At 40.0% G+C, this 22,874-nt stretch overlaps 1 protein-coding gene and 1 long non-coding RNA gene across 7 annotated transcripts in view; one reads left to right on the top strand and one right to left on the bottom strand.

Moving 5' to 3' along the window:
• LOC112581626 overlaps nt 1-21,802 on the bottom strand; it is a 33,817-nt gene extending 12,015 nt beyond the window's left edge. For 2 of the 3 annotated variants that reach the window (XR_006547986.1, XR_003106237.2), the window contains exons 1-3: nt 21,668-21,802; nt 21,085-21,188; nt 15,042-15,135 (exon numbers count right to left, since the gene is read on the bottom strand). This is a non-coding gene — a long non-coding RNA (uncharacterized LOC112581626). Of the gene's footprint in view, nt 1-15,041; nt 15,136-20,693; nt 21,189-21,667 lie in introns of those variants that run through there. The other variant, XR_003106236.2, reaches the window with a different exon arrangement.
• ATAD1 (ATPase family AAA domain containing 1) overlaps nt 21,772-22,874 on the top strand; it is a 41,371-nt gene continuing 40,268 nt past the window's right edge. Inside the window, exon 1 of one of the 4 annotated variants that reach the window (XM_025274267.3) lies at nt 21,772-21,913. The gene's annotated coding sequence lies outside the window, so the exon portion shown is untranslated. The remainder of the gene's footprint in view (nt 21,914-22,874) is intronic. The other 3 variants (XM_045164117.1, XM_045164118.1, XM_006072999.4) reach the window with 3 other exon arrangements.

Below are 22,874 nucleotides of genomic sequence, written 5' to 3'. Positions count from 1 at the left end.
ACAGGGAAAAAATGGGGGATGAAGGTGGATAAAGGAAAGGCCCTCCCTTCAAGGATCAGCTGTTTCTTTAAATCCTGTTCTACTGATTAACCAAGTTCATAGATGGAACAAAATTATGAAGAAGGGGAAAAGAAAAGGGAACAGATGAGATGGAAAAGATTAGCAGGGGACTGAAAGAAAAGAAAGAAGTCCATCTGGTGAGAAGCAATGGAGCATAACATTAAATTGCCTCAAGTACCAAAGCTCATTGATCTAGAGTCTTCAGCCCATTTGAGACAATAGCCTAGTTCTAGCCTAGTTCCTCTCCAATTATGTGGCCTTGTTCTTCTTTTTTATGGGTAAGAATTATTAGTGATTTATCTTATTTTCTTACATGAATTTATTTAAAACTAGTATCTGTAAAAGATAAGCAAATTTCCTTTATCTTCCTTATACTCAGTTACATATATTTATTCAGCATTACTCCGATATCTCAAATTTTCCTATGCTGTAAGTGAAAGAAATGAACTTTGGGCTTCTACTCATACGTCTTTGAAGTAAGCTTCTCAAAGACCTAAAAATTGGCCCAAACAGGACCTAGCTCACTTAGCCTTGAGGTTATTTACAGTGAAACATTAAGCAAATTTAGTAAGGGGACTAGGAACCAAATAATCAAGCAGTATATTAAACCAAAATACAGACATATTAAAGTTATCAAAATACATATATTTGTAGAATGTTATAACTAAACAAAAAAAAAATTTGCTCTTTAAAGGTATCAGTCTAGTTTTGGAAAAAGCCCTCTAGTTCTGGCTTAAAGAGCAGGAAAAGCATCTCCTAATGCTCAGAAAGATTACGAGAAATCTGCCATTTTTTGTTCTTGTCTCTGTTGATGCTTTCGAACTGTGGTGTTGGAGAAGGCTCTTGAGAGTCCCTTGGACAGCAAGGAAAATCAAACTGGTCAATCCTAAAGGAAATCAGCCTTGAATATTCATTGGAAGGACTGATGCTGAAGGTAAAGCTCCAACACTGTGACTACCTGATGGGAAGAGCCAACTCATTGGAAAAGACCCTGATGCTGGGAAAGATTGAGGGCAAGAGAAGAAGGGGACAACAGAAGATGAGACGGTTGGATGGCATCACTTACTCAATGGACATGAGTTTCAGCAAACTCTGGAAAGATAGTGAAGGACAGGGAAGACTGGTGTGCTGCAGTCCACTGGGTCTCAAAGAGTTGGACACAACTTAGCAGGTGAACAACAACAACTTTCTCTAGTGCCCTAGAGCTCAGGAAATTCTGCCAGCCCAGCAGTGGCAATGACTACAATGGGCACCAAAATCTTAGAGAGAGGAACTTTCCTCTGTGGAAAAACTGTGGTCTCAGGAGAATGGGCAGAATGCCAGTTGATTTTTTCCCCCTCTGTCCATTTACTGATGGCCCTGGACACAGCACAGTTCCAGAGAGCAGGCACCAGAGCAAGATCACTGAATCACTAGCCTTCTGGCTGCAAGGCTAAATGAGGAAGTATAGAAAACCAGAAAGCACCAGACATTATGGACAGGGAGAAGCTCAGGAAAGTAAATGAAGGTGATTGTAAACACCTAGGCTCACCTTCAAGCTACAGAGGTGGATCTGATCTTAAACAGCATAACAAAGACTTTGCGATTAAACTAAAGGATCTACCACTGCACATGGCCCAAAATAATCACTGGGTGTGGCACACATAGGAGATAGATCCTAATAGTACTGCAAATATTTTGAAAACAAAATTGACATTGAAACTGCAAACTATAGAAGTTGGGTTGAAATTTGTGGCCTGAACACAACCAGCTCTATTGCCTGCTAAAACAAACAAACAAACAAAAAAAATCAATATTCTCCACAGGATTTAAGCAAAACTGAGAGTCTTATAATATTTTAAATGTCTAGGATACAATTAAAAATTATTCATGGGACTTCCCTGGTGATACAGCAGAATCCACCTGCCAATGCAGGGACACAGGTTCGATCACTGCTCCAGGAGGATTCCACATGCCACAGGGCAACTAAGCCCATGTACCCACAGCTACTGAAGCCCATGATCTAGAGCCTGCAGGCCACAGCAAGAGATGTCACTGCAGTGAGACACCTGCGCATCGCAACTAGAGAAAGCCCATGCACAGCAGTGAGCCAGTGCAGCCAAAAATAATTCAATTAATACATTAATTAAAAAGATTATTCAGCATACAGACAACCAGGAAAATCTAAACTCACATCAGATCAGATCAGATCAGTCACTCAGTCGTGTCCGACTCTTTGCGACCCCATGAATCGCAGCACACCAGGCCTCCCTGTCCATCACCAACTCCCGGAGTTCACTCAGACTCACGTCCATCGAGTCAGTGATGCCATCCAGCCATCTCATCCTCTGTCGTCCCCTTCTCCTCCTGCCTCCAATCCCTCCCAGCATCAGAGTCTTTTCCAATGAGTCAACTCTTCTCATGAGGTGGCCAAAGTACTGGAGTTTCAGCTTTAGCATCATTCCTTCCAAAGAAATTCCAGGGCTGATCTCCTTCAGAATGGACTGGTTGGATCTCCTTGCAGTCTAAGGGACTCTCAAGAGTCTTCTCCAACACCACAGTTCAAAAGCATCAATTCTTCGGCACTCAGCCTTCTTCACAGTCCAACTCTCACATCCATACATGACCACAGGAAAAACCATAGCCTTGACTAGACGAACCTTTGTTGGCAAAGTAATGTCTCTGCTTTTGAATATGCTATCTAGGTTGGTCATAACTTTCCTTCCAAAGAGTAAGCGTCTTTTAATTTCATGGCTGCAGTCACCATCTGTAGTGATTTTGGAGCCCAGAAAAATAAAGTCTGACACTGTTTCCACTGTTTCCCCATCTATTTCCCATGAAGTGGTGGGACCAGATGCCATGATCTTCATTTTCTGAATGTTGAGCTTTAAGCCAACTTTTTCACTCTCCACTTTCACCTTCATCAAGAGGCTTTTGAGTTCCTCTTCACTTTCTGCCATAAGGGTGGTGTCATTTGCATATCTGAGGTTATTGATATTTCTCCTGGCAATCTTGATTCCAGCTTGTGTTTCTCCCAGTCCAGAGTTTCTCATGATGTACTCTGCATATAAGTTAAATAAACAGGGTGACAATATACAGCCTTGACGAACTCCTTTTCCTATTTGGAACCAGTCTGTTGTTCCATGTCCAGTTCTAACTCTTGCTTCCTGACCTGCATACAAATTTCTCAAGAGGCAGATCAGGTGGTCTGGTATTCCCATGTCTTTCAGAATTTTCCACAGTTTATTGTGATCCACACAGTCAAAGGCTTTGGCATAGTCAAGAAAGCAGAAATAGATGTTTTTCTGGAACTCTCTTGCTTTTTCCATGATCCAGCGGATGTTGGCAATTTGATCTCTGGTTCCTCTGCCTTTTCTAAAACCAGCTTGAACATCAGGAAGTTCACGGTTCACATATTGCTGAAGCCTGGCTTGGAGAATTTTGAGCATTACTTTACTAGCGTGTGAGATGAGTGCAATTGTGCGGTAGTTTGAGCATTCTTTGGCACTGCCTTTCTTTGGGGAAAGACAATTCAGGGGCCAACACTTAGATAACACAGATGCTGAAATCAGCTAATGAAGGCTTTAATGCAGTTATTATTAAAGCATACTAGGAAGTAAGCAGAGAAGGCAATGGCACCCCACTCCAGTACTCTTGCCTGGAAAATCCCATGGGCGGAGGAGCCTGGTAAGCTGCAGTCCATGGGGTTGCGAAGAGTTGGACACGACTGAACGACTTCACTTTCACTTTTCACTTTCATGCATTAGAGAAGGAAATGGCAACCCACTCCAGTGTTCTTGCCTGGAGAATCCCAGGAATGGGGCAGCCTGGTAGGCTGCCGTCTATGGGGTCACACAGAGTTGGACACGACTGAAGTGACTTAGCAGCAGCAGCAGGAAGTAATAGAAAACACTCCTGAAAGGAATGCAAAGAAGTAGAAGATATGAAGAACTAAACTAACATTTCAGAACTGAAAAATTTTTAGGAAAATGTGATGTTCCCTTTGGAAAACAAAATGGAATAATTTTAATTTAATAAATAAAAATTTCCTTGGTTGTCCAGTGGTTGGGAATTTGCCTTTCAATGTGGTGGGCATGGGTCTGATACCAGGTTGGGATATTAGGATCTCACATGCTGCAGAGCAACGAAGCCTGTGTAACAGCTGGCAATTGGATCTCTGGTTCCTCTTGTCTTTTCTAAACCTAGCTTGTACATCTGAAAGTTCTCAGTTCACGTATCGCTGAAGGCTAGCTTGAAGGATTTTGAGCATAACCTACCAGCAAGCAAAATGAGCAGAACTGCATGGTACAGTCCATGTGCCACAATGAAAGACCCCACATGACACAGCAAAGATCTCCTGTGTCACAACTAAGACCCAACGCAGCCATATAAATAAATAAAAATTTTAAACTACAGTAAGTAAAATAAAAGAGAAGCCACTGAATGGCTTCAATCACAGAATGGAGATGACACAGGAAAGAGTCAGTGAATTTGAAGATAACAACAAAAATCACTCAATTTGAACAAAGAAAAAAACACAGAGTGGGAAAAAGAATGAACAGCACCTCAAAGATGAGTGGGACAAAACCAAAAGATTTAGTATTTGCCACTGGAGGTCAGAAGAAGAGGAGAAAAAAAATACAATGCAGTAAAATATATTTGATAAAAAGGACTGAAAAGTTCTCAAGTTTGGTGAAAAACATAAACTTACAGATTCAAGAAGATAGGATAAATCCCAAAAAACTCATGCCCAAATATATCATAATCAAACTGATGAAAATTGAAGACAAAAAAAAATCTTTAAAGCCCCTAGAAAAAAAATGACACATTACTTACAGGGGGAACAACAATTTCAAATGACTGCAAAATTCTTATCAGGATTCATGAAGGGTAGGATTAAGTGGGACAACTTGAGGTGCTAGGGAAATAAAAACAACAACCCTGTCAACCTGGAGTTTCTAAATCCAGCAAAGATTCCTTCATGAAGTTCAAATAAATACATTCTCAGAGAAGGAAAACAAAGATAATTCATTGCCAGAAGACCTGCTCTAAAGAATTAGTAAAGGAGTATCTTTAGATAGAAGGGAAAGTGTACCAGAAGGAAACTTGGAACATGAAGAAGAGAAATAGTAAATAGGTAAATAAAATAGACTATTTTCGAGTTCCAATGTATGTTTTCAATGTATGCAAATGAAATCTACAAGACAACTATAACATAAAGAAGGGAGTGTAAAGGTATCTAAATGATGCAAACACTTCTACATCTACTTAAAGTGCTAAAATATATTTATTCTAAGGAAATTGTGAATAATAAACATTTATATTTTAATAAAGACATATTGTCAAATCAGGCTTCCCACATAGCACTATGGTAAAGAACCTGCCTGCCAATGCAGGTAAACATAAAGAGTCACGGATCCCTGGGTTGGGAAGATCCCTTGGAGGAGGGCATGGCAACCCACTCCAGTATTCTTGCCTGAAAAATTCCATAGAGAGAGGAGCCTGGTGGGCTGCAGTCCATGGGGTTACAAAGAGTCAGATACAACTGAAGCAACTTAGCACGCATGCATGCATGCATAGAAAACCACAACAGATAAAACTGAACACAGTTGACCCTTAAACAATTCGAGTTTGAACTGCACAGGTCCACTAACTCACAGGTTTTTTTTTTTTACAGTAGTAAATACTACTATAGTATGTGCAGACCATGCACTATACAGTACATTATCATAATGAGGTACCTTTTAGAACACCTCAAATTTTAAATATTGATAATAACAAGTTCTGGTGAGAATGCAAAACAAATAGAATGCTCATACATTCTCATGGAAATGCAAAACGGAATAGTGATTGGGGAAAACAGTTTGGCATTCTCTCATAAAGTTAAAAATACTCTTGAACACATGAGTCTCTCATAAAAACAATGACCTAGCAAACCTACTGCTGCTGCTGCTGCTGCTGCTAAGTCGCTTCAGTGGTGTCCAACTCCGTGCGACCCCATAGACGGCAGCCCACCAGGCTTCCGTCCCTGGGATTCTCCAGGCAAGAACACTGGAGTGGGCTGCCGCCTCCTTCTCCAATGCATGAAAGTGAGAAGTGAAAGTGAAGTCTCTCAGTCGTGCCTGACTCTTAGCGACCCCATGGACTGCAGCCTACCAGGCTCCTCCGTCCATGGGGTTTTCCAGGCAAGAGTACTGGAGTGGGGTGCCATTGCCTTCTCTGAGCAAACCCACTACTGGGTATTTACTTTAAGGAAATAAAAACTTCTGGTCACACAAGAATCTACACACAAATGTTTATAGCAGGTCTATTCACAATTACCAAAAACTGGAAACAACTTAAATATCCTTCAACAAATGAGTAGACAAGCTGCAGTACATTTCTACAATGGAATACTACTCAGCAATGAAAATGAATAAACCATCGACATATGCAACATCTCAGATGAATCTCAAAGGCATGCTAAGTAAAGAAGTCAGTCTCAAAAAGTTACATACTGTATGACTGAATTTACATATAACATTCTCAAAAAGAAAAAACTAATAGTGATGGAGATTAGATCCATGGCTGCCAAGGGTTGAGGAGGTAACTACAAAGGGGTAATACAATGGAGTTTCTTAGGATAATGAAACTGTCAGATATCTTGATTTTTGCAGTGGTTATATGAATCTATTGTATTAAATTAAAGAACTGTACACTCATGCAAGTATGTACACATCATCAACTTTATGTTAATTTAAAAATAAAACTATACATGATGTATTGCTGTCTTAATATTTGAAAACAATATTCAGCAGAATAAGTATATAACAGAAGACCAAAACTCAGAGGCATTCATCAATTTCCTCTTTATTATATAGCTAAAATATAAAATCAATCATTAGAAGCATAGTCTGAATTAGAATGAATGAGGCTAGATATTGTTTCCAGTCAATGTTTTGTATTCTCATAAATCAAATCCATATCACTCAAAAAGTATACTCTAATAGTGCTTTTATAAAGTAGGTTGTAAATCCAGCAGCGTTTTTCTTGCTTTTAAGGAGTCTGAATAATCCATGTACTAGAATTTTTCTAAATTTTGACAAATTTGGGAACAGGGCATTTGTATGAACACAGACTCTGGAACTAGACAACCTGGTTCAAATTCTAGCTCTTACTAGCTAGAATTCAGATTCAAATTCTGCTACTTACTAGCTATTCAACCTGGATAAGTTGCTTAATCTTTCTGTGCCTCATTTTCCTTTTCTGAAGATAATAATATTTAATTCATAGGGTTATTATTAGTTGAGAATTAAACACTTTAATATGTGAAAAGCACTTATAGCAGTGCTTGACACATATTAAATACCATTTTAGTGTTTGTTCAATAAAGAGCACTATGTTCTTTTTTCCACTTATGGCTATGTGACCTTACAGGTAGGCCACATTACATATGATTAAATACTCAAATTCTATTTGTATGTCTCAAGTGGAATTTTGTCAATTTGTTAATTAATACAATAAAGATTTAATTGTAAGTTTCTGGACTTGAGTCTCTCTCTCAAAACTCTTGACAGGTACAGCACGCAGGACTCAAGCTATGGCTACAGCTCTATCTAGTGCAAAAGACAAACATACTTTAATTAACAGATATTCAAAGAGTGGGTTTCAGGAAAAAAGAAGCTAGTTTGATCCTAAATTGTGTTGACAAACCTCTAGTGTCCATACTGGTCACACCTTTCTTAAAGTATATATTACTTTCTAGATCACATGCTTAATTGATTTACAGGGTTAATCTGTTCAGCCTTACAGGCAAGATTGAGAACCATAGATAAAAATTCTAGGGGAAAAGATTTAGGCTCAGCAAAAGGAAGGACTAACTCTGAAGAGTAACTAAGAGATGGGCTACCTGAACAATTAGTGAATTCCTTGTCACTGGGAACATTCAAATAAGCTTAATGACCAGCTGGTGGGACGTTTATGTTCACAACAACCACAGTCATTTACTAATGTTTATTATGTCTGTCTTTTACATACATTATCTTCAATCCTTTCGCCAACTCTATAATGTAGTCACTATTCCCATTTTATAGGTGAGGAAACTAGGCTCAAGGATGTTAAGTAAATTACCCCAAACACACAGCTAAGTTGCAAAGCTGTGATTTGATCCAGGTCCTCTGATTCCAGAGCATATAGTCTTTCTACAGTTCCACACTGTCTTTGGTTGAAGATGCAATGACTTTAATATTCCTTTTGATCCTGAAAGAGTGTGATTCCTTGAAATTCTATCTTTCTAGATAATATAACTAGATCTTCCTAATTATTTCTATAACACTGTCTTCATCAAGGTAAATGATGTGTCTTACCTGTAAGAATGCTGGTTTGTTATCTGTGACAGAGATGTATTCTAGATTAACATAACTCCCAGTATGTTAACAGACAACAGAATTAACAATAAACTGGACTACGCAGAACAAGTGTGGAGTTACTTACTCCTGAATTCACTACCTAGAGAATGAGATTTTGAACTCCCTATTGCCAAATTCAGACTTAAATTGAAGAAAGTGGAGAAAACCACTAGACCATTCAGGTATGACCTAAATCAAATCCCTTATGACTACAGTGGAAGTGAGAAATAGATTTAAGGGACTAGATCTGAAAGACAGTGCCTGATGAACTATGGACAGAGGTTTGTGACATTGTACAGGAAACAGGAATCAAGACCATCCCCAAGAAAAAGAAATGCAAAAAAGCAAAATGGCTATCTGAGGAGGCCTTACAAATAGCTGTGAAAAGAAGGGAAGCAAAAAGCAAAGGAGAATAGGAAAGATATATCCATTTGAATGCAGAGTTCCAAAGAATAGCAAGAAGAGATAAGAAAGCCTTCCTCAGTAACCAGTGCAAAGAAATAGAGGAAAACAATAGAATGGGAAAGACTAGAGATCTCTTCAAGAAAATTAAAGATACCGAGGGAACATTTCATGCAAAGATGGGCTCGATAAAGGACAGAAATGGTAGAGATCTAACAGAAGCAGAAGATATTAAGAAGAGATGGCAAGAATACACAGAAGAACTGTACAAAAAAGATCTCCACAACCCAGATAATCACGATGGCGTGATCACTCACCTACAGCCAGACATCCTGGAATGTGAAGTCAAGTGGGCTTTAGGAATCATCACTATGAACAAAGCTAGTGGAGGTGATGAAATTCCAGTTGAGCTATTTCAAATCCTGAAAGATGATGCTGTGAAAGTGCTGCACTCAATATGCCAGCAAATTTGGAAAACTCAGCAGAGGCCACAGGACTAGAAAAGGTCAGTTTTCATTCCAGTCCCAAGGAAGGCAATGCCAAAGAATGCTCAAACTACCGCACAATTGCACTCATCTCACACACTAGTAAAGTAATGCTTAAAATTCTTCAAGCCAGGCTTCAGCAATACGTGAACCATGAACTTCCAGATGTTCAAGCTGGTTTTAGAAAAGGCAGAGGAACCAGAGATCAAATTGCCAACATCTGCTGGATCATGGAAAAAGCAAGAGAGTTCCAGAAAAACATCTATTTCTGTTTTATTGACTATGTTAAAGCCTTTGACTGTGTGGATCACAATAAACTGTGGAAAATTCTGAAAGAGATGGGGAATACCAGACCATCTGACCTGCCTCTTGAGAAACCTGTATGCAGGTCAGGAAGCAACAGTTAGAACTGGACATGGAACAAATAGGAAAAGGAGTACGTCAAGGCTGTATATTGTCACCCTGCTTATTTAACTTATATGCAGAGTAAATCATGAGAAACGCTGGGCTGGAGGAAGCATAAGCTGGAATCAAGATTGCCAGGAGAAATATCAATAACCTCAGATATGCAGATGACACTACCATTATGGCAGAAAGTGAAGAACTAAAGAGCCTCTTGATGAAAGTGAAAGAGGAGAGTGAAAAGTTGGCTTAAAGCTCAACATTCAGAAAACGAAGATCATGGCATCCAGTCCCATCATTTCATGGGAAATAGCTGGGGAAACAGTGGCTGACTTTATTTTGGGGGGCTCCAAAATCACTACAGATGGTGACTGCCGCCATGAAATTAAAAGACGCTTACTCCTTGGAAGGAAAGTTATAACCAACCTAGACAGCATATTCAAAAGCAGAGACATTACTTTGTCAACAAAGGTCTGTCTAGTCAAGGCAATGGTTTTTCCAGTGGTCATGTATGGATGTGAGAGTTGGACTATAAAGAAAACTGAGCGCCGAAGAATGGATGTTTTTGAACTGTGGTGTTGGAGAAGACTCTTGAGAGTTCCCTGGACTGCAAGGAGATCCAACCAGTCCATCGTAAAGTAGATCAGTCCTGGGTGTTCATTGGTGGGACTGATGTTGAAGTTGAAACTCCAATACTTTGGCCACTTGATGCGAAGAGCTGACTCATTTGAAAAGACCCTGATGCTGGGAAAGATTGAGGGCAGGAGGAGAAGTGGATGACAGAGGATGAGATGGTTGGATGGCATCACGGACTCAATAGACATGGGTTTGGGTGAACTCCAGGAGTTGGTGATGGACAGGGAGGCCTGGCGTGCTGCGATTCATGGGGTCACAGAGTCGGACACACTGAGCAACTGAACTGACTGAAAATGTTTTTTCTCTCAATAAAACTACAAATAAACACACAAATAAAGGTAAACCTACGTCTTCCTTTTTGGCTAGCTCTCAAAAACATTATTCATGAGGATCTACGTGCGTGTTTTCAGTATTTATTATGGTAATCTCTCACCAACTGGTGAAGGAGATGATTACATTCCAGAGAAGTGCTATGTAGATAAAACCTTCATTGGGAGTCCAAGGGTAGGGAATTTTCAAGAGAATAAAACAACAAAATTGGTTATAAAAGCAGAAAAGAATCTTTTTCCTTAGTTGTTCATGAGCTAATATTCTGAAAGCCATCATCTTCTGTGGAAGATGGAGTTTATGTTAACCACACTTCTATTTTTAAAGTTCTTGATATAGCCTTTATTGAGATTCAACACTTTCCTGTATTTGCTTTTCCCACTGGTATCATTTTTGCAAGCTTGGCAACATTCTTAGTAACCATCTGGTCTTTCCAGAAAACAAGGGCATGGTTTTTCTAGGCCTGGCCTCCAACTGTTATTCTCCCCTCATCATATAAAGAGGGGATGAGAACGGCAGACCTCCTGTCCCTTGCCATCTGACTTTAAGATTGCGGTAGGAATGGAGATGAGGGTAGGGATAACTGTGATTAAGTTCTTTGATTTCAAGGAACTAAACTCAACCATACATACATACACAGAGATCACAGACTGTAAAATTTAGGCATACAAAGAGAAAACCACATTGTGACAAAACTATGGGAAAATGGTAACTGACAAAGGATTACTACACAAGGTCTTCTGAGATAGTTCTCTCATACAGGTCAGAATGAACAAATCATGGAATTATGAAGCTTGTAGAACTACTTCCGTTTCAGAGCAGGAAACCCTGAAAGGCTACCTAACATGAGGCAGGTCACAGAGCTGTCATTTAGGACACAATAATTTCAAATAACTTAGCATTTCCTAAGTACTTCCCTCAATAATCTACCTTTTACATGCTTCAAACTATTTTGTAGACGCTGTTTGTTCTTCACCTATCTGACACTCTGTACTTGGAAACACTTTATTGTGTTGGGCACAGAAACAGAATTTGGGGATGATTATTAAAAAGGAGTATCATAGATCCCTACCTTCCAAGGAAATGAAGAGGAAATGTTGTGCCTCTGCAGAGGTTTTTTTAGTTGTCTTCTGTTCTTGGCCTATGAATGTGAGTTCATGTCCTGGAAATTCTTGTGATGCTCTCAACTGAAGACATATGATTATTTACTCTCTCCTCCCCTGCCCCCAATCCCTCCCACCCAGAATAATCACTGTATTTCATGGGTTTTTAACCAGTCATTTAAACTGTTTTTATGTTTATTTCCAAGAGTCCCAAGGAAGTGGTCAAGGAAGGCTCCTTGAATACTAGCTTGTGAGGACAACACAATAATAAACCATGGCAAGCCTATTTATCTAGCGTAAGTAGGATTTCCAGGTGGTGCTAGTGGTAAAGAACCCACCTGCCAAAACAGGAAATGGGTTCCATCCCTGGGTCAGGAAGATCATCTGGAGGATTACATGGCAATCCACTCCAGTATTCTTGCCTGAACAATCTCATGGACAGAAGAGCCTGGCAGGCTACAGTCCATATGGTTGCAAAGAGTCGGACACAACTGAGGCAACTTAGCACACACACAGTATTGAATGAAAGATGGACTGGAGTGTGGAAGGTGGAACACTGCCCAGTCAGAAGTTTAAGAATACCTAGACAGAATTCTAACGCGGCTTTCGGTTGGTTAAGAATCATTAGCATCTCTTCAACTTTTCTGCAAAACACCAAAGGGGAAGAAAACACTGTTGGGGAGTTGACTTCCTTGTCTCCTTTCGTTTACTGTCCCTTCTTCTGACGTTGGGAACTCAGAAAATATAAAGAAATGGGAGTGGGGCATGCCTCTGGCTCTAGACCTTATAGGGGTATTCAAAGCTCTCAGAATGGTTTTGGTATTTCAACTTAATAAAGAGCACGCTAGAAAGGAGAAAGGTTTGTGAAACTCTATCTAGTATACTATTTTGAAGTTGAATGGGACTTTGAGCACTGCCAACTTGGTATATTTGTTCCTGTACTTCTCTAACTCAAGTTACATACAGACTTTGCTTTCTTTCTTTTTTTACACCTTTGTTTTGTTTTTCTGGTTCCAAAAACACTAGCAATAAACAAGAGGGGAGGGCAAATCTAACATTAGCTTGCTAGCGCACTACTGTTTGACCTAAGATGAAAGGAGGCCTAGTAGATATTTCACCCCTAAACATCTAAAATTAGCAAGTTTTGCCCTTGCTTTCGCCTTTGAAAGCCATGTACTCAGTGTCTAAACAGGATATACCATTGTATTTGCTCAGTAAAACTCCCTCAACTTTAGGAGCATTTCCAAGAGTTGCACATAGTAAATATTTTTAAAAAACATGTTATGCTCAAATTAATTCAATTTTACATTGAAAAACAGCAGCTCTCATGTTATGACAGTCCTCAAGGGTAATGAAAATGCTGCCATTTGCAAAATGATAAGAGATGGAAAAGTATCGACCTCTAAAATCTCAAATCTGGTTCAGCTTCTCCCTTTCATATATTGAACTAATTTCTTTCTTCAGGACAAAACTCACTAGGCAATCCATGTAAGGATGTTTTCCCAAAACAAATAATGAATGGGAATAAAAGACAGGTTAAATCTCTAACTTAAAAAAATCAACAGTTCTATGAAGATTTGCATTTTCACAAGATATATGAGTCTTCAGAATTCTATGAGAGTAAGAACTGTAAGCTCAATAAATGGCTGTTATTAGACAGATGGGAATGACAGTCAATATTAATGATGGTCTTCAGTGAACTGAGAAATATCGATAGTCATTTTCATGGATTGATCAACATAACTTAGTTGTATGGGGGCAGTCACAAGGATGAAATCTTACAGGTTTTCCATAACTATCACTAATACTTTATAGAATACTAATCTGTAAGACTCACCCAGAGGGGTGTATTAAAACTGAGAACTAAGAGGGCAAAGGGACAGAGGCAAGGCCTCTTGACAAGCCAGAGAAGATAAACATTCCTAGACAATACACCATGGTTGACAAGTGCTCACACAAATACTAAAGAGATATGAAAGAATCTTTGTTCATATAAGCTTCTGGAAATGAGAGAATATCACTTCACGGTATAATCAAAATAACATCTGAGCTAGTTCAGTGGCATGTTTATTGAGCACTTGCTAAGTGTCAAGAATAGCATGCAGCGCTTTCGGGCACTGTCTCCTTTAATTCTCAGTGTAACTCCATGGCGTGCATACTGCTTTTGTCCGTGTATGAGAGGTGAGGAACTTGAGGCTTAGAGAGCTTAATAATTTGCCCTGAGCCACAGAACTAGTAAAGAACAGACCTTACATCCAAAGCCAACTCTGTTGGGCTGCAGGGTCCATGCTCTTAAACCTCTGTATACCTGATGAGACTGGTCTCTGGTGGACATATCAGGAACAGATTTGTCACAACAGGACGATAGTATAATCATGGTCAGTAAAATGGTTTGATTGCACATGTCCTTTTCTTTGTTGCTGCTATTGTTGTTTTATAAATTTGAACTTTGTCACGATTTTATTCATTTATTTATTTATTTTTGGTTGTGCTGGGTTTTCGTTGCTGCATATGAACTTTCTCTAGTGGCAGGGAGCAGGGGGCTATTCTCTTAACTGCAGTGCATGTGTTTGTCATTGCAGTGTCTTCTCTTGCTGCTGAGAACAGGCTCCAGAGTGGGGCTCAGTAGTTGTGGCTCACGGGCTGTCAACCCATGGCATGTCGAATCTTCCCAGACCAGGGATAGAACTCATGTCTCCTACACTGTCAGGCAGATTCTTAATCACTGGACCACCAGGGAAGTTCTGCACATGTCCTTTTCTTTGGACCATTTGTCTTTCTTTCCTCTTTTTCCCTTCCCAGTCACCGTAAATCTATTAGAATGGTGTCTGCCCCATTCAAAATGTCAGACTGGGGGGTGGTGGTGGTGAATTAGCTAATTAAAACATTCGTTAACTTCCTCCTATGTCCTAGGCATCCTCTTTTCTCAAGAAGTTCACAACTGATAGGAGAACAGAGAAACTCAAACCTCAATTATAATTCTGTGAGATGAGTACTATGCCAGTGTTATGGACATAAATTTAAGTCCTTAGAAAATAAAAGATCTTGAATTTTTCTTGTCTATTTCAGTTTTACTTATGCTTCAAGGTTACAGGTTATTCTGGCTAATACAGAAATGGGGTTGGGAGAGGTTTCATGCAATCTTAACTTTTAAAATGTTAAGCAAAAGCAAAAGCTTAATGAAAGTCTTATTTTCCAAATACTTTCAAGGGCATTTTCCTAGAATCAGGTAAATGAGAGCAAGCAAATGACCTACTTACAGCAAAAATGCTCCAGGTTATAAGGGATGGGAAGCCAAGTGCATCCTGGAAACCACAGCATCTGGTCTTGTTTTATGCTTCATCTATCAATCTGCTGTTACAGGAATTGAGAATCAACGTTTCAACTACAGTTTCTTCTGTTTTGGCTAATGAATTCATATCTTTGTTATTCTTACCCAAGCCCTCCCTTCTCCTCTCCCATTAAAAAAAAAAAAATTATATGGAAGGGCATTTAGGAAGGGCCCAAATAAATTCTAGGGAGTTTACCCTTTCATTTATGCCTTAAAACTCTTGCTAATAAGGCTACAGTAAGGTTGGACACCTTCCCAACCAATCCCCTGGGTTGATCAGTTCTGACCTTTCACAGAGTATCACTTGGACACAACTTGGTGACAGGACAACAACCACTTAAATAGTCTATTTTTAGTACTGTATTAAACAACAAAATACTGCACATTTTTAAAAAGTAAGTTCTAGAAAATATTTTCTGGTAGCATAAACTGTAAAAAAAAAAAAGCATAATTGGAAGTAGTCCTTGACAAAAAAGGATTATGAAGCAATGTAAGAATGTAGATTACTGCTACCCGTATGATATGAGAAAATTACATATATACTAATTTCTGTATACACTCATTTTAAATTATATACAAAGTTTAAAAACATTAAAGCATGAAAGGTAGATTTATAATATCCTTTGAACTTTACTATTGAGTCTTTTGGCTCTCTGTGCTTTTCATAGAATGAAGCTATCAATTCATCTTTCCACTTGATACAATCTGTTGAAATTTTAATTTTCCATTATTTTTGCCTTGATACGCCCTCTTATTCTTTCTCCTAGAGTTTCAAGCACCCAAAATTAGTCTTTCTCAGTGCTTTCGTGGCTTCAGAGACAGCTTCATATTTTTGCTTTACTTTTCTTCCTCCACCCATTCTATTATTTAACTTGTCAAAGTAATAATCAAGATTATTATTTTCCAATGAAATATTTTTAAAAGAACCAAGGTTACCAAGTGATTCTTACACTGGCAGAACTACTGCTATATAATTTTATCTATTTCTTGAAGTTCTATTCTTTCTAAATCACTGTGAAGTGAATCATTTCTAATGAGCAATGAATACAGTCATGTTTACCATGTTTATTTATCCAATATTTCAGATTTTTCTTTCCAAAGACTGTTTTATTCTGAATCTTGTCATGAGGCTTCCTGGACTTGATTTCTTAATGTATCCCAGCTAGCTTAATGGTTCAGTGAATCAAATAAGCTTTTGGGTCTGAGACAAAAGAGATTTGTACAAAAATATATACAAAATTATCACTAATAATTTTATATATGAGTTTTATATACTAAGAGTTCTATATACTAAGAGTTTTATATACTGAGTTTTTTTTATACTTTATATACTATATATAAGACTTTTATATATTGCTAAGTGCTAAGCCACTTCAGTCATGTCCGACTCTGTGCAACCCCATAGACGGCAGCCCACCAGGCTCCCCCGTCCCTGGGATTCTCCAGGCAAGAACACTGGAGTGGGCTGCCATTTCCTTCTCCAATGCATGAAAGTGAAAAGTGAAAGTGAAGTCGCTCAGTCGTGTCCGACTCTTAGCGACCCCATGGACTGCAGCCCACCAGGCTCCTCCGTCCATGGGATTTTCCAGGCAAGAGTACTGGAGTGGGTTGCCATTGCCTTCTCCGCTTTTATATACTAAGTTTGTCAAAGTGTGGTCCCAAACTACCTATATCCAAATCATCTCAAATGCTTATTCAGAATAGAAAGACTTGGACCAAAACCTAGAGCAGTTAAATAGGAGCCTTTTAAGACTGGGACCTGGGCATCTGCACTTTGCCAAGTTTTTCAAGTGAATAGACTCACAGTGAAATTCTACAGCTCCTAATCTAAGGAATCCCTTCCCTCTTCAAGGGTCTGCTGCTGCTGCTGCTGCTAAGCTGCGTCAGTTGTGTCCAACTCTGTGTGACCCCATAGACGGCCCCCCACCAGGCTCCTCTGTCCCTGGGATTCTCTAGGCAAGAACACTGGAGTGGGTTGCCATTTTCTTTTCCAGTGCATGAAAGTGAAAAGTGAAAGTGAAGTCGCTCAGTCGTGTTCGACCCTTAGCGACCCCATGGACTGTAGCCTACCAGGCTCCTCCGTCCATGGGATTTTCCAAGCAAGAGTACTGGAGTAGGTTGCATTGCCTTCTCCACTTCAAGGGTCTAGTGCATTGATTTACCTTGGCTGCAGAGAAAACTAACCACACCTCCATCCAACCAACAAACACAAAGGAAAATTCAGTTTCCTGAGGAGAGAACTGCCATTAACTGTCTTAAGAGGAAACAGTTTAAAAATAAACAAACAACATCAGCTCTGCAGGCCAGAAGGGAGTGGCAGATTTACTTAAAGCAATGAAAGGGAAAGAGCTACAACCAAAATTACTCTATCCAGCAAGGATCTCATTCAGATTTGAAGGAGAAATCAAAAGCTTTTCAGAAAAGCAACAGTTAAGAGAATTCAGCGCCACCAAATCAGCTATATAACAAATATCAAGGAACTGCTCTAGACAAGAAACACAAGAGAAGGAAAAGTCTATTAAAACAAATCCAAAACAATAGGATCATACATATCAATAATTACCTTAAATGTAAATGGATTAAATGCTCCAACCAAAAGATACAGATCTGCTGAATGGATACAAAAATAAGACCTTTAATATATGCTGTCTACAAGAGACACACTTCAGACCTAGGAACATATACAGATTGAAAGTAAGGGGCTGGAAAAAGATATTCCATGCAAATGGAAGTCAAAAGAAAGCAAGAGTAGCAATATCATGTCAGATAAAATAGACTTTAAAATAAAGACCATTACAAGAGACAAGGACACTACACAATGATTAAAGGATTAATCCAAGAAGAAGATATAACAATTATAAATATATATATATATATATATATATATATGCACCCAACATAGGAGCATCTCAGTACAGAAGACAAATGCTAAAGGGGAAGTCAACAGTAACACAATAATAGTGGGGGACTTTAACACCCTACTCACACCAACAGACAGATCATCCAGATAGAAAATTAATAAGGAAACACAAGCATTAAATCATACAATGGACAAGTAGGACCTAATTGATATCTACAGGGCATTTCATACAAAAACAGTAGATTTTACCATTCTCCAGCACAGATCACATCTGGGGTCACAGATCAAGCCTTGATAAATTTTCAAAAATTGAAGTCATTTCATATATCTTCTGACCACAACAATGTAAGATTAGATATCACTACAGGGGAAAAAACTATTAAAAAAAACCCACAAACACATGAAGGCAAAACAATATGTCTCTGAATAACCAAGAGAACACTGAAGAAATCAAAGAGGAAATCAAAATATACCTAGAAATAAATGACAATGAAAATATGACAGCTCAAAACCTATGGGATGAGAGCTAAGAGGGAAGTTTATAGCAACACAAGCCTACCTCAACAAACAAGAGAAACATCACATATACAACCTAACCTTACATGTAAAGCAACTAGAAAAAGAACAAAAATCCCCCAAAGTTAGTAGATGCAAAGAAATCATGGAGATCATAGAAGAAATAAATGAAAAAGAAATGAAGGAGATAATAGCAAAGATAAATAAAACTAAAACTAAAGAAGATACACAAAATTGACCAAACATCAGCTAGACTTATCAAGAACAAATGGAGAAGACTCAAATCAATAAAATTAAAAAGGAAAAGTTACACTAGACGATGCAGAAATACAAAGGATCATGAGACTACTACCAGCAACTATATGCCAATAAAATGGACAACCTGGAAGAAATGGAGAAATTCTTAGAAAAGTATAACTTTACAAAACTAAAACAGAAAGAAATAGAAAATATTAACGACCAATCACAAAAGATAAAAATAAACAAAAACTTTTTACAGTAAATATAATAACTATTTTTAATATCTCGATTCTGACAATCACAGAGGGAAGGCTCAGAAGGTCTACCAAAAATCTGTTGTTATAATTTCCTGATTAATATTACACATAGTGAATTATTTATTGAGCCCCTACTGAGGGCCAAATATGGTGCTTTGTGCTGCCAGAGATTATATAAAGCTATCCTGGGATGAAAAGCATATGTTCACTCAGTTCTATTCTGGAAGAACATAGCTGATTTAATGATTGCTGGAAATGAATGTGCATGGTATAAGGGAAGGCAGTAATTTGATGTCTTAGGTCCCAGACATAGAAGGCTTCCTAAGGATTTGCTAAATGAAAATCAGATCCAAAAAAGGAGAGATGTAGGTACTTAATTTATAGTTAAACCACTGGAAAAAGGCATGAGCAGCAATATTTATTTGGGGGCATGTAGATTCTTGACGCTTCCCAGGTGGCTCGTGGTAAAGAATCCGCCTGTGATGCAGGAGACCTGGGTTCCATCCCTGGGTTGGGAAGATCCCTTGGAGAAGGGACTGGCAACCCACTCCAGCATTCTTGCCTGGAGAAACCCATGGACAGAGAAGCCTGGGAGGCTACAGTCCAGGGGTTCACAAAGAGTTGGACTCAGCTGAAGTGACTAGACTCTTTACAGGCAGCCTTAATTAATTTATCCAACAATTACCTTTCCTGTGCAATAGGAATACCTGTGTACGGTAATAACCGTACCCCAAATATAAGCAGATGATTTGAGTCTAGATGCAACCATACTGATAGCTCCACCTGGTTCTAGATTTCATTTAGATGTCCCTAGTAGGGTGACCAACTCCTCATGGCTTGCCTGAGACTTTCCCTGTACTAGCATTTAAAGTTCTGTGTCCTAGAAAGCCCCTTAATGTCAGACAAACTGGGTAGGCTGGTTATCCTGGTTCTTAAAGTAAGGCAAGTGGGGGCCTTAGTTAACCCAGTTTCATTCAGTGGACGATGGAAATCTATCACCACTTTGAATGTCTCAGCTCATTTTCCTTACCAGTGGGTATGATTATCCTCACGGGCCACAAAATCTAAAGTTCTTTCCTTCGATAACTTCTACCTTTTAGCTCTGTCAAGGCACTCTCCTATGAGCATCCCAAGCAATGACTCACATTGAGGATAATCCCAGGGACCCAGTGCAGAATCTCTTCCAAGACTGCTGAACACATGGCTTGTGTTTTTTGGTAAATACTATCTTGGTCTCATAACCATTCTGTAGTTCTCCGAGTCTTATTACCCTCTCTAAATAATCAGTCTAGAACTGCCAAACCCAGCTTCATATCATTTTTTTTAAGAATTTATTTATGGTTGTAAACAAAAATACAGACAAAAAGGCATCGACGTAAAGCATGAACCACCTACAGTATTAGATTCTAAGGCCCCCACTGATTCATCAATAAATTCAATCATAGTTTCAAAATATTCATTATATTCCTGTCATCCCTTCGTTATTCTTTAAAGTCTTAATTAAGATTTCATCATGTCATGGTCTTATCTCGTTCACCTTGATTTTAAAATTTAACTGATATTAAATTACTATTCCAAAGAGAGAATGTAAAGTGTAGGATTTGAATCAGATCTAGGTCCCAATGAAATTTTGTCAGTTATTAGGTGCATGAACTTAGGAAAATTTATCTAAGCTTTAAAATATGCTCATCTATAAATAATAAATAAAATAATGGCTATTTTAGAGGATTGGGGATTTTGAGAAATTTAGGTTATGGGTGTGAAGCATAGAAATCTCTCTCTCTCTCTCTCTGAGTTCAGTCCTTTCGGATTCTTTGAGACCCCATGGACTGTAGCCCTCCAGAGGCTCCCATAGAAACATACTGCCTGACAATATGCCTGCCAATAAGTAGACATTCGGTAAACTGTAGCTATTATCCTCACAATATCACAAGCTTGCATTCACTAGATTCAACAATCAGGCTGTAGAATTTTAGCCATCAAGGATGCTGTCTAAAGTAGAGAGGCACAAACTGCCTTCCGAGGAGAGTAGTAAGAGGAACTGTTGCATTACTTCTTAGTCTCACCGCCTCAGTCCGAAGGAAGTGATGCTGGTATACCTGGGGACAGTGTCTAAAGTCATCTCGCCCCCTGGCAGTCTATGTTCTGGAGGAGCCGGCTTTCAGATCTGCTCCCTGGGGACCTTTTTTCACCACGTCTCATTCTGGAAAGGGGAAGGGGAAAAGAAAAAGGGAAGTCAGCGAAATGCAAAACCTGTTACAGATGCCCTATTTTGTCCCTGCTATCAGGCCTGCCCGGGTAGGCTACAGAATCCTTTCGCAGCAAGATTTTAAGGCGCCACCCCCAGGTGTTTGTCTGCGTAGACGAGGGGGAGGCGGGTGAGCTCACCCTAAAACTGAAAGACAGATGGTGAGGGGTGAGGGTTGGCCATGCGCGTTAGAGCTTTGGCTAAAGGACAGAACAGCAGCGTGTGGGTTTGCACCGGGGCTTGGAGGCCAGGGGGACGGTGAAGGGCCGAGGTAAGGGTCAAGTAGAAGTCGAGAAAGAACTTCTTTAAATACTCAGAATACTGAGCATTTCTTTGAAGGCTCCCGGATTTGTCAGTGTTGCGACAGGAGCTGCGAGCAGGGCAGGGACTTTACGTGACAAGCGCCTGCCCCAGTTCTATCTCTGATACTCAACTAAACTCAGAGGTTCGCTTCAGCAGACAGCAGGTTACACATCTGGTGGGTGACCCCGCACCCGCCGAATCCGCCCACCACTTCCAAAAGCCGGAAACACACCCCCTCAAGCACTCGGCCACGGCGGCGCATGCTCCGTCCGAGGGGGCGGGGCGCTACTCCGGCCGGAAGCGTTCTTTCCCAGGCGGCGTTTCCTTCCTGTGTAAGGCTGGTAAGGGCTCCTGCGGCCGCTGTTTCAACCCAGGCGGTGAGTAGCGGGTTCCCGCGGGGCTTCGTAGGGCGGGCGATGGGTCACGCTGAGCTCCTTCAGGGACCCGCGCGGGGCTGGGAAGCCAGTCTCGGGTCACCTCGCCGTCCTTCCACGCCCCACCTCATTGTCGCCCCTCAGCTTCCCGCAGCCCTTCGTATCCACCGGATTAACCTCCAAGGGCATCCCGGGCTTCGCATTGGCTCCCGGCCCGGCCTAGGCCCTTAAGTCTCCGTTAGCGCTGCCCCCCAAGACGTAGGCCCTTTCCAGGGAATCTCTAGGCAGCCTAGTCGCTGCGGTGGCTTGAGGATCGTTCCGGGCGACCTCAGAACTGGGGTCCTAGGGAAAGGCGGCCGGAACGAACCGGGTCTGATTGTCGCCCAGGCACTGCTACCACCTACCGCAAAAGTGGAGGTGGTTCTTGAGGCCTGGGCGCGCTTTCGCCGAGGATGGTGCTGTCAATAATCCGTCCTGTATGTGAATGTTGGCAGGCTTTCTTTGTCACAGGCAGTGTTCATAGGGCCTTGATGTCTGCGAAACTGGGACTCTGGGGTTGAGAAAAACTTTGTAAAACACTGCAGTGAATTAGAGAAATGCTGTAGCATGAATACCATACTCTTGTACCTTAACCTGCCGGTAAACTGCTTATTGAGGAGGTGGTACGATTTTAAAGTTTACTACCCTGAAATGGAGAACTCTTTATAATGAAGCTATATGTTGTTGTATTTGCCTAACAGATAACTCTGAATTACGGTGTTTTGCTATATTTCTTAGTTGTCCATGGCATCATCCATGTTTATGTGTATATTTGTGTATTGATCCTAATGTTCATACAAAATTGAAATACAGCCCATAGTGTTGTATGCATGTGCAACTTTTATTATATATTCTGCTGTGATGGTATTGTTACCATAACAGCCTTACATTGCAGGCGTATCAATGTCATGAATGGTAGATGAGT

Source organism: Bubalus bubalis, chromosome 23 (assembly GCF_019923935.1).
Source record: "Bubalus bubalis isolate 160015118507 breed Murrah chromosome 23, NDDB_SH_1, whole genome shotgun sequence".
NCBI classification, from domain to species: Eukaryota; Metazoa; Chordata; class Mammalia; order Artiodactyla; family Bovidae; genus Bubalus; species Bubalus bubalis.
Note: the sequence above shows the minus strand (reverse complement) of the source record. Positions and strands in the feature narration are given on the sequence as shown.